At 36.8% G+C, this 7,500-nt stretch overlaps 1 protein-coding gene across 1 annotated transcript in view; it reads right to left on the bottom strand.

Annotated features, from left to right (window-relative positions):
* Positions 1-5,805: 5,805 nt before the first annotated feature.
* LOC107571249 (CD276 antigen homolog) overlaps positions 5,806-7,500 on the bottom strand; it is a gene marked incomplete at its 5' end in the record, with an annotated part of 104,092 nt that continues 102,397 nt past the window's right edge. Inside the window, one exon of the mRNA XM_016257566.1 lies at positions 5,806-6,443. The remainder of the gene's footprint in view (positions 6,444-7,500) is intronic.

Genomic DNA, 7,500 nt, shown 5'->3' with positions numbered 1-7,500 from the left:
ATTCAAAAGTTTGGTTAAAGAAAGTCTCTTCTGCTCAGCAAGGTTGCATTTATTTGATCAAAAGTACTGTAAAATTGTGAAATATTATTATAATTTAAAATAGCTGTTTTCTCTGTGAATCTCTGTTAAACTGTAATGTATTTCTGTGATGCGCAGCTGTATTTTCAGCATCATTCCTCCAGTCTTCAGTGTCACATGATCTTCAGAAATCATTCTAATGATTATTAGAAACATTTCTGATTATTCTCAATGTTGCGAACAGTCGTGCTGCACAATATTTTTGTGGAAACCGTGATGCATTTTATTTTTCAGGATTCACAGATGAACAGAAAGTTTAAAAGAACAGCATTTACTCATTGTTACAGACTTTTGATCAATGAATGCATCCTTGCTCGATTTTACTGACCTCAAATATTTGAACTTAACAAAAACTACTGTATATATAATGTATGTACAATAAGTTATATATAGCTCGTCTAGTTTGGTCACACTTTATTTTAAAGTCCAATTCTCGCTATTAACAAACCATTAACTATGACTTTTTACTATGAACTTCTAATTTGCTGCTTATTAATAGTTAAGGTAGTTTATGTATTGGATAGGATTAGGAGTGTAGAATATGATCGTGCAGAATATGTGCTTTAATAAACAGCCAATATGTTAATAATAGGCATGCTAATAAGCTACTAGTTAATAGTGAGAATTGGTCTCTATAGTAAAGTGTTACCGCATGTTTTCTATCACTTGCAAAGAATTGTGAGAAAAAAAAAGTACAGGCTAAATATTTATTAAAATATAAGCTTGTTGATGACATTTCAGAGTGCAAGTCGCTGTTTCGTGCAGTTTTAACCCAAATTTGGTGTAAAATAGTTGGTATTTCATCATGAGGTGCTCATTGATCTAGCTCTGTTGTCTCTACAACAACTGCACTGGATATCTCACTTAAAACTGTCCGATCATTAATCTTCAGAGAACACAAAGCATGGATAATCTCAACACTGTAATTCCACAGAGAAATCCCAACACAACCAATGGCATTCCCAAACCCGAATCATTTCTCATTCGAGGTGTGGCATGTTGGGTAATGAGACCAATCATCTGTGGTCAAACTGTGATATTAATAAGCTTTCGCTCGACTGGACTCAGAAGCTGCGTGATTACCTGTCACGTTTCATTTGTCGATTGTAAAAACGCTACATGACTTGCTACGTTGCTACGTATATGTTATTTATTTATCTTTCACTGCGGTTGGAGGATTTGGAGGACGCTTTTACATCTGACATCCTACTTAATAGATTCACTGAACTGATTCAATTATTGTCACTGTATCATCGGCCTCGTTTACGACTGCCTCGTGAGAATGGCATAAATCAGTGTCGCCTGACCCGAGGTGTAAAGAAACCCAAGAAACGGTGGCGGTACCAAAATACACCCTGGGTTTATATGAGACGTGCTGCTGAGATATCACATCTTTATTCGTAAAGCTCAAATCGGCTCACTATTATCTTTTAATTACCACAACCCAATATCGGGCCCTATTATAGGCAGATATTTAGTCACGTATAATGGTGCAATAGGATATTGTGATTGGGGCAGAAAGGAGGAATGGCTGTGTGAAGGGCCAGCGAGTGGAGATGAAACCATGGGGTAAATTCACTGCTCTTCCATCATGAATTCGGCTGCTCACGTTTGTAAGGCCAGATTCATGTTTACTCGTTTAAAGCAACAGTTCAACCCAAAATAGAAATATTGTTGTCATTTACTCAGCCTTATGTTGATCCAAACTCATACGACCTTCCTCAGAAAGAGAAATGAATGCCATGCTTGTCCATATATTGAAAGTGATTGGGCACTGTAAACCAGACAAACAAACGCCATACAATATCATACTATGACTTTCATATGAATTCATACAATATTGTGTGGAGCACAGATAGTCATTGTTCTTCTTATCCAACCTGGAAAGTTCTACAAAAGTTGAACATTTGGTTCTCGCCTGTTAATTCCTGTTAGTTCAGCTCCAGCATAGGTGAAGATTTTAATATTCCTCATTTTTTGATGAACTTTGTCTTTAAATAATGTACCTTTCTCACGAGTAAACAGGCACCCAGGTGGAACTGGAGCCAAAATGATTGCGGATGTTACTATATTTAAATCGATTTTGGTCACACAAATAAGTGTTATAAATCATTTCGAAACGGTTAAGTGTATACTTTTATTTGTGTACACTTCACAATAACAACAGAACTCCGTGCTTTTGTAAAATAAAGAAAACAAACAGGGTGCGCTCCGTCTTCTCTGTCTCCGTGAACTGCTTTTAGAAACGCGTCACTGAAATGAACTGGAACTCAGAGAATACTTCACACACAGACATGAGAAATACATCTATAGAAAGCTTGACATGTCTACGTTTAAACGAAGTATGTCTTATCGGAAACAAATATTCTGCGGTAAAGTAATCCGTATGAAATCAACGCGATGTACAGTTTTGCTGTGTGATTACGCACACAAGCTACTTTTGCTTCTGATGTTACAATAGTCCACGTGATCTAGTTGATCTCGGCTACTGTTCATTTCTGGAAGAAGACATATTGCATATTTTATAATGCCGTTTTTATGAGTAAACAGACATCCAGAAAGCAGCAGCTGGAACTGGAGCTAAAAATTATTGCAAATTTCTAATCCAGAATTCTTGGCATCTCACAATGTTTTCTCTGATGCTTTTCAAAACGTTTATTTTCCACGGCAGACGTAGAAAATCCCACACGCTGATTTCAGACCAGTGACACTGATTTTTCCTCGTTTGGTTCCACCAGTCTTAACATAAAAGTTCAAGATGGAAATGCTGTCATTATTTGCTCATCCTCATGCCATTCCTGCCTCATTATGTCTGTCTGTAGGATGGGATCACACACAGATCCACAGTATCTCGTCTGAGGTATAACCCTCCTTCAGACGCCGCCGCCGCCGCTGCTGTTGTTATTGTGATTTTATTTTCTTGCCCATTGTAAACAGCTGTAGTCACAGTCTAAAAAGACCAGAGGAAATGAAATAGCCTCTGGTTTCCATCTTGTCTGCCGTGGACCGGAACGCTTTAATTAGAGCCGGACTGCTCAAGCGCTGCTGAAAATAAAGCACAAGCAAACGTCATCTTCCTCTCTTCTCTTCGCTTTCTGTTTATGCATGAATATGAATTCTGACTGATAGCTGTTGATTGAAAACCCTGCATGCTAACAACACACAGTGCCATATTTATTCATTTTTATTGAAATATAATGCACATGCACAATGTTTTGTGTTGCTTTACTTCTTTAGTCAGTCGGGTACAAAGAAAGAGCAAATTTGAAATGTTTCTGAATTCAAGAGTTACAGAAGGCCGTTAATGAATCTTGAATCTGTGTATTTTGTCATATTCTCTTTGGGATTACAAGCGAATATAAAGCAAAAGCTAATTAGTATGAAAAACAGATTTTTCCATTAACACAAACTGCCAAAAGCAATGCACACACGCCGCTAGTGTTCGCCGTCGGCGTCTCGTTCTTGCACTGATCGGCTGGATTCGTTTGCTCTGCATTTGCTGCAGTTCTCAATGCATTTATTAATATACATGTATTAATAATGTCAACATATTGCATGTGCAAGTTGTATTTCCAAATGATAAGATCTAGAATGGAAAAATCAATTCAACTGCATCATGCTCATAGCTGACAATGCAAATTCAGATCAAATATCATCAAGTAAATCTGATTTGTTCGAAGGTTTGATTTCACACTGCAATACTTGACACCATAAACCAGATACAGAACTATTTTTGCAATTTGCATGACTAAAAGCTGCTGCACCAACATAAATATTAAATGCACAAGCCGCCAAAATATCACAAAATAATCCAAAGTAGGTTAGATATGCTTTGGATTTCATGCAGAACTTTTATCCTTGTAATGTCAAGACATTTGTAATATCAAGCTCAGATTTAACACTGCGGACGTCTCTGATATGGCAGCACTCTGCCAAAGGCCGCCTAGTTAATAGAGAGATGTTTGTAAGTGTTATGGTTCATGAAAGTGGCAATTCAGCATTAGCCTCAGTGCACAGGATGATCCTGAAGAGCGCTGCATCTCCGTAAGCATTACAGAAGAAGCACGTCTCTGGGAGACCGAACTCTTTACCTTAAGAGAGGTTAGACTGCCAGGAGTTCAGATGCTGTTTTTAAACATAGTGCATCTCATAAAGCAGCTCATGTGCTGCTTTTTCAGTTCAGCCTTACACACCTTACTCAGCTTGTTTTATTGATTATTTGCTTTTTTCATACTAAAAAAGGGTTATGAAAAAGTGAGAAGTGCTTTTGGTGCCTCGAGCGTTAAATGTTCCAATTGAAAAATAATTATATATGGGTCAGGAGCAATGGTTAATTGTTATTTTTTATTGCATTATTATTATTATTATTAAAATAATAAAAAACAATGCTATTTTATTGCCTTTATTATTATTATTATTAAATATTAAATATTTTAAAAATTATTTAATTTCATTATCACTATTAATTCAAAAATATTACAATTAAAATAATATAAAAATAAACAGTAAGATAAACAATGTTAAATTATTATTATATTAAACATTTTTGATTGAGTCTCACAATGCAACTGCACAAATAAAAATAATCATATAATAATATATGGTACAAAAAAACGGAGCTAATTTGAGGCTTATCATAGGCTGAAATTATTACATCTCTTATTCTTGAAATTGCTGCCCTCAAAAATGTCACTTTGACATCAGGTCTTCTCGTCTCCAAAGTGATTCTTCAAAATGCAAATGGAAATAAGAGCCGAGTCTGAAGCATCTCTGGACATTAGCTTCTCGAAATAAACAAACAAGTTGTCTTCAAGTTGAGCTGACTCTGAAATCCATGGCCAGACTGAGTTTTCCAGCTGTTTTACATGTATTACAGTGATACTGATAAGGACAGGCTTTATGTTGCCCTTGACCCACAGACGTTACAAGCAGAACTACCGGAGAACGCTTTTCTTTCTCTTTAATCCACTGACATTTGCTCTGGCTGGGAGGTAAAGAAATTACAGAAGAAGCATGGAAGTCTTCTGCAGGGTTGTTTCCACTAATCTATCATCTAACAGAGAGCCGAGCTGCAGTCGTGACGTCAAAACCCTGAAGACTAATCCCTGCCGACTCTCCTCTGGGGTTTAGAACGGGGGTTTTCAATTCATGAGCACAATAAGGTCTGAGAAACTTCTGTCTATAGTCTGTGTATATATGGGGTAAGAAAGCTTTTATTCAGCAAGGATGCATTATATTGATCAAAAGTGAGAGTAAACACATTTATAATGTTACAAAAGATCTCTATTTCAAATAAATGCTGCTCTTTTGAACTTTGTTCATCTGTGAATCCTGAAAAATAAAATGTATCACAGTTTCCATAAAAATATTGTGCAGCACGACTGTTTTCAACATTGGTAATAATCAGAAATGTTTCTCGAGCAGCAAATCAGCATATTATATAGCAAGATCATGTGGCACTGAAGACTGCAGTAATGATGCTGAAAATACAGCTTTGAACTCAGAAATAAATTACAGCTTAACAGAGATTCACAGAGAAAACAACCGTTTTAAATTGTACAAATATTTTACTTTTTTTACGGTATTTTGATCAAATAAATGCAGCCTTAGTGAGCAGAAGAGACGTAAAAACTATAAAATGGCCGGTAGTGTATTTAATCTGAAAAACCTTACATGCAGCGAGTGATAAAGTCACGGAGTCACGGAAACTTCTAGGAGTGAAAACCATTTTTATTTCTATATGTAATAAAAGACAGGCACAACATGTTTGCAGTAAGGCCTCTGATTATTTTGACACATTTCAAATTCCAATATATGCAATATTCAAATTACCTGACAATTTATAAAAAACAAATAGGATTTCAAAATGCAGTGGAGTTGAATGCACCATTTGGAGTTTGCTGGAGCTTCGCTGGTGTTCCACATAAATTGCTGGCTGAAGTTATTGGATTTCTGCGGAGCCGGCAGACGAGTTAGTTCTTGGGCAGGCATTAATTAGGCCGGGACGTAGCGGGTGGGAAAAGAGAGCACCGCTGACGCTTCGCCGCTGCTTTCTTAAGCTACTCACTTTCCATTAGGTCCGAGCATCTGTCCTGATGCGGCGCTGGTGTCAGACCCAATGCTCCTCCAGATGATTTCCCTTTAACACGGACGAGAAACACGCGAGGACGGGATGAGTTTATCGCTTCTGACGGCGTTTAGGAACGAGCGGGGAATGTGAAAGAAGAGCTTTAATCAATGAAGCGAAACGGCAAAATGTAAAGTTGTACTATCTGTGCGTGAAACACGTGAGTGTGAATCCCTTATGATGCTGGATCGGACGGAAGGTTTCTGCTCATGTCAATCACTGATGGTCCGGCTTCGCCCTGAAACACACACACACACACATATATTAGGTTTCTGTGAATTGTGGGGACTTTCCATAGACTGATATTACTTTTCCAAACTATATTTTCTACCCCCTGACCCTAACCCTAACCCTTACAGAAAACCTGTTTGCAATGTTACACTTTCAGATAAACATCATTTACTATTTTTTTTTTGAGGACCTCAGGCCTCAGGCCGGTCCCCACAATGTCAAACATTTCAGGTCTTACTATCCTTGTGGATACACAGTATTTGGATACACACACACACACACACACACACACACACACACATATTAGGGCTGCCCTCGACTAAGAATTCTGGTCGACTAGTAGTCGTTCATTTTAAGCATTAGTCGACTAATCGCACGTTTATTAATAAACCATTTAAATCATTATATTGAGGCTTAAATTGCCTACAAAGCCTAATAAGAGCTCAAGCCACTCATAAAGCTTGCCATAGCGCACCGCTGTGGATACACACACACACACACACACACACACACACACACACACACACACACACACACACACACTCTCTCTCTTTCTCTTTAGAAGAGCAGAATGAGCTGCATACACACACTTCTGTAGAACTTAAACCCCTGGTTTCACAGACAAGGCTTCAGGCTAGTCCCAGACTAAAATGCATGTTTGAGCTATCTCAACTGAAAATAACTTGCTCTAACATATCTTAAAATTGGTCAGTGCCATTGTTCTGTCTCAAGATGCACATCTGGAATCATGTCTCTTCAGAATTTAAGGTTATTATAGTTACATACATGAAAACATCCCTTTCAGTTACTTGAAATAAAACAAATATTAAATGGAATAAAATAAAGTATTAAAAAAAAACTTACATTTATTTCAGCTAGTTGCCAAGTCAACATTTCTCAATTTCATTTAGTTTAACTTGATGTATTAAAATAACTAAAACTAGAACTGATATAAAAACATATAGACATGGTTTTATATATATAAAAAAAAACAATAATAATAATTTATATATATATATATATATATATATATATATATATATATATATATATATATATATATA

The sequence above is a fragment of the Sinocyclocheilus grahami genome, unplaced genomic scaffold (assembly GCF_001515645.1).
Source record: "Sinocyclocheilus grahami isolate Dianchi unplaced genomic scaffold, SAMN03320097.WGS_v1.1 scaffold1571.1, whole genome shotgun sequence".
Taxonomy (NCBI): Eukaryota; Metazoa; Chordata; class Actinopteri; order Cypriniformes; family Cyprinidae; genus Sinocyclocheilus; species Sinocyclocheilus grahami.
Note: the sequence above shows the minus strand (reverse complement) of the source record. Positions and strands in the feature narration are given on the sequence as shown.